Source organism: Lagopus muta, chromosome 3 (genome assembly GCF_023343835.1).
Source record: "Lagopus muta isolate bLagMut1 chromosome 3, bLagMut1 primary, whole genome shotgun sequence".
Classification (NCBI taxonomy): domain Eukaryota; kingdom Metazoa; phylum Chordata; class Aves; order Galliformes; family Phasianidae; genus Lagopus; species Lagopus muta.
Genome location: NC_064435.1, coordinates 94,321,983 through 94,330,331, shown reverse-complemented (window position 1 = coordinate 94,330,331; position 8,349 = coordinate 94,321,983). Strand labels below are relative to the sequence as shown.

Here is an 8,349-nt window from a genome sequence, read left to right as displayed (position 1 = left end):
CAGCGCTGAGACGCGACGCCCCTCCCCGCTCCCGTCGGGCCCCTCGCCTCCTTCGTCTCCCCGATTCCCGCGAGGCGGCGGTCGGAGCACCTCGGGCTCCGGCCCCGCTGCGCGCTCAGCCAGACGGACGGGCGAAGAGAGCGCAAAACCGCCGCCCGTACGAGCGGCGCGAGAACAAAGAGCTCCCCCACCCCTCCTTCCCGCCAGCACGTGGGGCGCGGGCCCCGCCCCTCGCCCCGCCCACCGCCGTCCGCGATTGGCGCGGGGCGCTCCGTCCGCGTCCGTCCAATCGGGGCGGCGCTCGGCCCTCGCCAATGAACGCGATAGCGATTGGGCCGCTGTATTTGGCGCTCGGTCCGGGAGGGTGAATCCGGCAGCCGGAGGCAACAGGGGAGGAAGAGCCGGGAGGAGTAAGCGGCGCCGAGCGGCGGCGGCACGAGATCGGAGCGAGGGGACGGGTGAGCGGACTGCGGCACCGCGGCCGTCAGGCGCAACCACCGTGCGGGCTGCGGGCCGGGAGCGGTGATTTATAACCGCCTTCCTTTGTCATGGGCGGGCGGGGGGGGCAGGCAGGCAGGGCGCGACCGCCTCGGTCCCGAGCGGGAGCGCCGATGGGGCGGCAGGGAGCTTCGTGCCCGCTCTGCGGCCGCTGACGGCCGAGGGAGCGGCGCGGGGCCGGCGGTGCCTTTTGTCTGAGTTGGCTCTGTCCCTCCCGGCCGCGCCGCGCTCGACGGAGCGGAGCCTCGGGCGGGGGGGGGACGATTGGCGCCGTACGGGGGAAAGAGCCGGCCGGTTCCACTCCTCCTCGCTGCTCCTCCCCGACGGCGGGGGGATCTGCGCCTTTAACGTACGGTCGGTGAGGTCCGAAACGCGAGCGCGAGTGCGTCTCGTCCGCCTCGGCCCCCGAAAGAGGAGCGGGGTGCAGAAGTTCTCCTTGCGCGGCGGCAGCCCCCGCCCAGCGCCGCGGGCGGCTCGGCGGCAGCCCCGTGTGCCCGCCGTGTCCCGGAAGCGCGGCGTTCCCACTCGCACGTTGCCGTCCCGCCGGCCAGCCTGCGACCGAGCGCTCCTGTCCCGGGCTGCTTTCGCGGGCAGCGAGAGCGGGAGAGCGAGCGGGGAGAGGGGGTCGACCTGTCCGACCGGCTCCCTCGTCGGCACCGGCGCTCCTGAGTTCGGGGAGAGCTGGGACTGCTGAGTTGGAGACCTCGTGTCGCCGAGCGCGGGTGTGTAGGGCGATGTCTGAGACGGGAAAGGGACGGAGCTGTGCTGAAGCAACAGGCGTGTGTGCGGTGGGACAGAGGTGATGAAATCCATGTGCTGTAGCACAGCGCGTGTGTATCTGGTGTTAACAAGTGCGATCGTTTGTTATCGTTGTGATCCATTGTTAGGAATGGGCAAAAGGAAAAGCGGTCTCAGCATAATGTAGTGAGAACGGTATAACCAACCTGCTCCTGGCTCAAGATACGTCTTCGAAATTGTGAAACGCAGTATTTCACTGGTACTACTCGGAACGTGTTTGTTTTTTAACTATCGAGCTGGAAGTTCGGATTCTTTGTCTCTAAGTAAAAGCATGTAACAAAGTCAGTCTGTTTGTTGCAGGATAGGTTTGTCTTTGTGCAAGTCTAGCAATTGCAGATCCAACTGTTCTGTATTTCAACGAAAGACTTTACTGGTATTTTTAGTACAAGATTAACTTCTAAATTGAGATTTTCTCCTATATAAGCCCTTCCTCTCTTCTTCTCTTTCACCCCTTCCCACTCCCCCTCCCCCATTTCTTTTTTTTTTTTTTTTTTTTTTTTTTTTTTTTTTTTTTTAGGGGTTGGCACATTCAGGTTCTTTGTGATTTGTAAAAATTAAAGGTCATTCTTTGTTTGTCCCCAGTGTCTGTATCAAATTGAGAGTCCGGGGAATGTTTATTTGTGATAGCAATAATGCATCTTCAGAAGGGTGAGTATTACTTGTCCACAGTGTATGATAGCTACTCTTGCTTTAGACTAGATCATTATAATATAAATAAGATTTACAGTGTCTTTCAGAAAACATGCTTCCAGTACTTTAGGAGATATCATTCAAAAGTTTTATGCAATGCGTCAAATGTTTTTTTAACTTTGAGAGCTGGTGCTTTATCACTTGTGTACTGTATGTTTATTACTTCAAAATGTAGTTTCTTGTTACAGAGTATTCATTAAAAAAAAATTGAGGGAAAGTACCTTTTTTTTTTCTTTCCTCTTTTGAGAGAACTCTGTCAGTAAAATGTTTATGAGATGTCAACAGCCACTATCTTCTGGAACTTCGTAAGAATTCAAGTTTGTAATACAGGAGAAAAAAAGGAAAAATATTTTTTTAGACGTTTTTAAATATATAATGTTGCTCTGAATGTGACAGACACTGAAAATCCCCATTGTCAAAAAAACATTAAATGTCTTTGCTCAGTTTAAAATCAGATGAAGCAGTAGTCTATAAGCTTAGGCTGGAGACCTGAAATTCAAACTTTTTTTCTTTCCATGCGTTATTTTTTTCCTTTCTACCTAGAATTTCCAACCAGTTGGAGTATGGTGGGTGGCTTGGTTGAAAATATGCCTTCTAATGGATTTATGTTTGTTCTGTGATATTATGACATTCATAGGTGAAATGTAAGTGTACTTCAGTTTATCTGCAAAGAAACTTTAGCTTAGCAAGCAGGGAGTTCTTGTAGTGTGTTAGTGAGTGTACTAATTGCATACATGGACAGTGAAAGCTAACTGCTGCTTTCTGCAAAGTAACATATGTCAGAATAAGTACGTGTAGCATCTTGTGCACTCCAACAGTGCTCACAGAAAAGCTGGTGCGTTTCAAACATCCTCTGGAAATTAGTTTAAAAAACAAAAACCTCTCCTTGTCAACATTCATTCACAAGAACGTTCTGCTTCTTTAGCTGTAGGCATCGTATATACATTTTATTGATTTCACATCTATATCGTTGAAGTTGAAGAACAATTTTAAAAGATGGCGTTAGCTTCATGTGATGAAACAGGGAAGGTTGCTTTTCAAATAGCTGCAATACTGACAGAAGGCAAATTTAACCAATGCTTGCTCTGTGTTGTGCTTGAGCAGAAGTATTGTAGAACACTCTAGTGATGGCTATAATCTGCATCTTCTGTTCTCCAGTTAGCTATGATTCACTCTAGCTGACTTGCAGCATCTGAAATTTTAGGGGAGAATCTCAGGATCAAGACCTGTCAGTTTTTGCTGAACAAGAAAAATTCAAAAGTTCACTGAAACAAGTGGATCTTTTCAGAATTCTGTGTCCAAGGAAAATTCAGCTGACCAGAGTTTATAAAAAAAAAAAAAAGTTGAGAAAGTGGAACATGTACTATGAATATAATTCTTAAGAATTTTGTGTGATGTTTGCTTACTTGAAAAAAACTAAGACTGCCCTTAAGAAAAGCTGTCAGATAGTAATGAGAGGATTATTTTTAATTCTTAACAATGCTACTGCATTGTTGGATCATGGATCCCTTGGAGTTGGATCATAGAAGGAAGGTGGAGAGTGCTGCCAAACTCACTGAAATGGCATCTGAAGACAGCAGCTATGTTGTCTTGTCTCCAAATGTATTTATGTATGTATCTGTACGTTTAGCATCTATGTATATGACTTGAGCAAGCATGCTGCTATGGCTAAATTCAGTCTTTAAGAGGATGAACTCAGTGGAGTCGTAGTTCAGGTGGTAACTTCAGTTAAGCCTGTATGTCTGGGGAAAGGATGACGAGACAGAAAAGCGTTGTACAAAATCGATGCAAAAAAGGGAGAGGCCTTTTTGGGGAACAATGAAGATGTTCATTCAACTTAGCTGGTTACTTTGATTTGTTCTGAAGTATATGCCATGTCTTTTTGTTGAGTTAAAGACGTAAAGGAAAACAAAAAAGAATTGGGTATTTGACATGTTCTAACAGATATCAGCTAAGGGCTTTGAGATTTATTACAAGTGTGAGGCAGAACTGAAGAGTGAGCTTTGTTGGAGGAGCAAGCAGATTCTGATGAGGCCCAAACAAAAAGCAGTGACATTTTCTAGAGACATGAGTGCAATTTTCTGTAACTGATAATAGCAGACAATTTGGTTGATACAGGCTTGTTTTATCTGCGCATCTAGATTTCTGTTAACTGTGGACGTGTTCTGGGTCTTCAATGAAAGTGAAAAAGCTACTTCCAAATCTGGAGTAGATAGCTTGAATAATTAAGTAAACTTAGGTAGAGGCAACTCTAAAAAATAGGAGTGAAAATTCAGTCCTAATGCAAATGATAATCTTACATTTTTCACTTTTAAAAAAACTAAATTTAAAACAAAGGAATGTTTAAATATATAGCTTGTTATGTAACTACAGGCTTTTAAGTTTATTAGCACTTAAAAAAACCCAAACAATGGGAGATGTCTAAAACACATCTTTATATTCTTTCTGTGTAAAACAAAAATATGAAAAGAAACCAACCCAAACAATTAGATTGTTGTGTGTTAAGCCCTTACTTAGGCTCTCAGCTCAATAGGTGAAGAACACTTTCTTCTTGGAAAGATTTACAATGCTTACTCTGCTCCATTTAATGGTAAAATCAATAGTACTTAAAAGGTGAGATGACCATCTGGAAATCTAGTTATATACTATGTGTGTCCTAAATGTGGATAAAGGTAACAGTGTAATGATGTGAGTGGATCAGTGCAATACTGGCAATTGCTTGGAAATGTGGCATAGTATTTCTAAAACTTCTGATTTTGATATATAAATTTATATTAATGAATGAGGTAAAGCCAGCAGAATATACTGTCATAATTCTGTGTGCAAGTAAAACTTCTTTAGTATGCTACTGTAAGGAACATTTCAGAATTGTTTTGTTTTTATGTATATGGTACCTGCTTAAATGATCTTGTGTGCAAACATAGCAGTCCATGTCACGGGCTTTCTAGGATGTGTTGTAAATTAATAGGGAAAAAAAATTCTTCACTGGAGGGCCTGATAGATTTATACTTTGTTAATCTAGAGCCAGCTCTGTTGCCTTTGTCATTTTATGTTGCATCCATTTTTTTCTCTCATTCAGCCTTTTGTACGGTTGGTTTCTTTACCTTGCATTCAGCTTTTCACAGCCTATGTGATCAGTTTAGATCTCAAAGCCATCAAACATGATTTAAAGAGAGAAAGTAGTTGAAAGGAAGGAAACTCAGGTCTTAATAGTAAAAAAAAAATGTAATTATATATAAATGTATACATGCGCAGGTATTTATACATATACATATATATATGTATATACATACATATACATATATGTATATATACAAGGGAAGCTCTGACAGTAATACCTCCTATTTCACTGTGCTGGCTCACAATGTCCAAGGCAGATGTTGGTGGTAGTAGAAGCATGGCAGTAGAAGCTGAACCTTCCTGCCAGTATTCCATTACATTTTGTTGCTGTGACAGATGACAGCAGAGGGGCAGTCTGACAAAATGGCATCTGACATGGAAGTGTGTATGAAGCAAAAGTGTGTGATTGAATTCCTCCATGCAGAAAGATTGCACCCACTGAACATTTATGGAGACCAAAGAGTGGATGTTAGCACAGTGAGGCAGTGGGTGGTAAATTTTAACAAAACTTAATCTGATGGGTTAATCATCATCTATATACTTCATGGGGATGCTGTATGCTACACCCAGTTATTTTGAGGATTTCAAAACGAGAGGTGATTAAATGACTCGCTTGCTTTCATTGCTTGAAGCTTGTTTAGGGACATTTTTAGACAATTTTCTAAATGTACTAAAAAAATTCAGCTACAGCATTTACATACTTCCCTACAATAAATTCTGTATGAATTTACTGCATACATGGAGATGTAAAAAGTTGTTTTGAAATTTTCAGCTCTTTGCTTATGCAGAAAAAGGAATATGTTGTAGCTGTTGAAGCACTTCACTGCTGTGTGGCAGGGTTTTTCAGTACGGAGTATTGTTTATGTGTGTGGATTGAACAGAAGGACTCTTAGGTATTTTAGATTCTTTAGAGTAACAAAAAAAGGCGGGTCAGCAAAACAAGTTAGAGTGGAATAGTCACTGCGCTTCATTCGTGCCCTAAATTATTTTGCCTTTGTAGACATGCCCTAAGTGGTGCAAGTACTATTTCTTCTGCCAGGTTTATCCAGGATATAAAAAAGATTTACAGTGTAAGAGATGAGGTGTTAGACAAAACTTGGTCTCGTGCAAGAGGTGTGGATGTTTTAATGGTGGCTTGTAAAGAACATCATCAAAATCGGGCCCAAAACTTTTTGCTGTCCTGCTGTTTGGAGTTTAAAAATGTTTAAAATGTTTTTTGATCCAGAGATCTGTAGGCATGAATGAGAGTATTTAAAAGCATTCTTCATGCAAATATCCAAATAAATAAATAAATAGTTGGATTACCTGCTACATGGTATGTTGCTGATGTTGCCCAAACTGAAGCAAGTTTTCTCACTCTGTGGTTAAGTGAGAGAGAGGAGAGTTCTGTATCTCTTCCTGGTCAGTTTACAATGATGGTAGAAACTCCTGAAAAGAATATTCAAGCAATATGGCTTTGAACTTTGTGAACTATTTGAGGAGAAAACAAAAAATGAAATTCTGTGGGAGTGAAATTAACACACACACACACGAAAAAGGTGGAGAAAATGAAGATGTGATTGCTAGGAGTGTCTTGTTTCCTTCCTGTCTTGATTTACTCCGTGAGGCGAGCGTTATAAATGATATGAGTTTCAGTATGATTTGAGTACAGCCAGAGGGCTACCTGCAGTCTTAGTTGCTCAGCACTCTGGGAGTGGGAATTGGGTCTATAGGGCCTTAGTTCCACGGTGTGGTTGGATGGTGACAGTGGCTGTGGATGCCTCACTGTTCTTCAGCGCGGAGGACTCTCTCCCTCCCTCTGGTGCAAAACTGCTGGTGCCACCAGGAAAGAAAGGATAGCACAGATACAGTTACAAGTGGCAGGTGTTCCTTATTGGAGCTAGCAGTGCTGGCAGAACGTCATGGTGATATTGAAGTTCGTGGCCGTACTTCTGCATACAGCTTTTATCTGGGATAATGTTTGGTCAGTGAGAAACAGTGTTTGAAGAGACCCGTCTAATTTTAAAAACAGGTTTGAAAGGAAGATTAATAAAAGATAGATGTGCTCCAAGTAAGCATGTGAATGGAGAACAGGGATTGCTTCCAAATGTGAACACTGGATCCCAGCAAGATCTAGGGGTGCAGTGTAAAGCACTGTATGTCATTACGTTACGGAGCTGGAACAGAGAGCAAGTGTGTCAGTGAGTCTTCTGAACTGCAGCTAATGGCAGTGGCACTGTGATTAGTATACTACTGTGTTTGATACGTTTGCGTGTTTTTCATGACTTGTTTTGTTTAATTTTCCATGGATGTGAATTCATTCTGTAATGCTTCATAATTCTGGGGCACTTGCTGATCTTTGAATCCATTGCAGGAAGCATAAATGACTCAGTTATATCTAAGCGATCTCACATTTGGTTTGTGTTTGCTATTTGTGTCAGGAATGACTGTAAAGAGTGTATACAGAATGATGCTGTCAGCCATAGGAGGGCTAAAATCAGCCATTCAAAGAAAATGATCACACTCACGATGAGCTCATTTACAAGGTCTTGCCTATGCTATTGCTAGTTAATAAACATTCCAACTAATTTTAGTTTGAAGATACTGTGAATAAATAAAGTCCTTAATGCTATTTATCTAGTTCACCATATGGTTATGAGATGCATGGACTAGGACACAAAATTTCACAGCGTGAAGAAATGAGTGAGCAGTGGGCTTTGTTTCTTACAGGAGGGAGCTGGGATTGTTCAGTCTGGAGAAGAGGAGGCTCAGGGGAGACCTCACTGCACTCTACAACTTCCTGAAGGGAGGTTGTGGTGCAAGAGGGTCTGGCCTCTTCTCCCAGGCAAATAGTAGGACCCGAGGAAATGGCCAGAAGTTATACCAGAGGAGGTTTAGGTTGGATATTAGGAGAAACTTTTTCTCTCAAAGGGTGGTCAGGCGCTCGAATGGCTGCCCAGGGAGGTGGTGGAGTCGCCGTCCCTGGCAGTGTTCAAAAGGTGCCTGGATGAGGAGCTATGAGATGTGGGTTAGTGCTTGTGGCACTGATAGGAATGGGAGGGGGGTTGGACTGGATGATCTTGCAGGTCGTTTCCAACCTTGTGATTCTGTGTGAATTCTGTGGATTGGATTAAGTGTATTATGAAACTCCTAGCTCAATGGTAGCCGTTCATGTAATTGTAAGAAAAAGGGTTGTGTGCAATTTTCTTCTATATGATGACTATCTGGATCAAGATAGCATGTGATGGTTGCCAAAAGAGTGGA

The 8,349-nt window shown here is 43.4% G+C and overlaps 1 protein-coding gene across 3 annotated transcripts in view; it reads left to right on the top strand.

Moving 5' to 3' along the window:
• Positions 1-305: 305 nt before the first annotated feature.
• The window catches only part of EZH2 (enhancer of zeste 2 polycomb repressive complex 2 subunit), a 45,064-nt gene continuing 37,020 nt past the window's right edge, over positions 306-8,349 (top strand). For all 3 annotated transcript variants that reach the window (XM_048938975.1, XM_048938974.1, XM_048938973.1), the window contains exon 1: positions 306-458. The gene's annotated coding sequence lies outside the window, so the exon portion shown is untranslated. The remainder of the gene's footprint in view (positions 459-8,349) is intronic.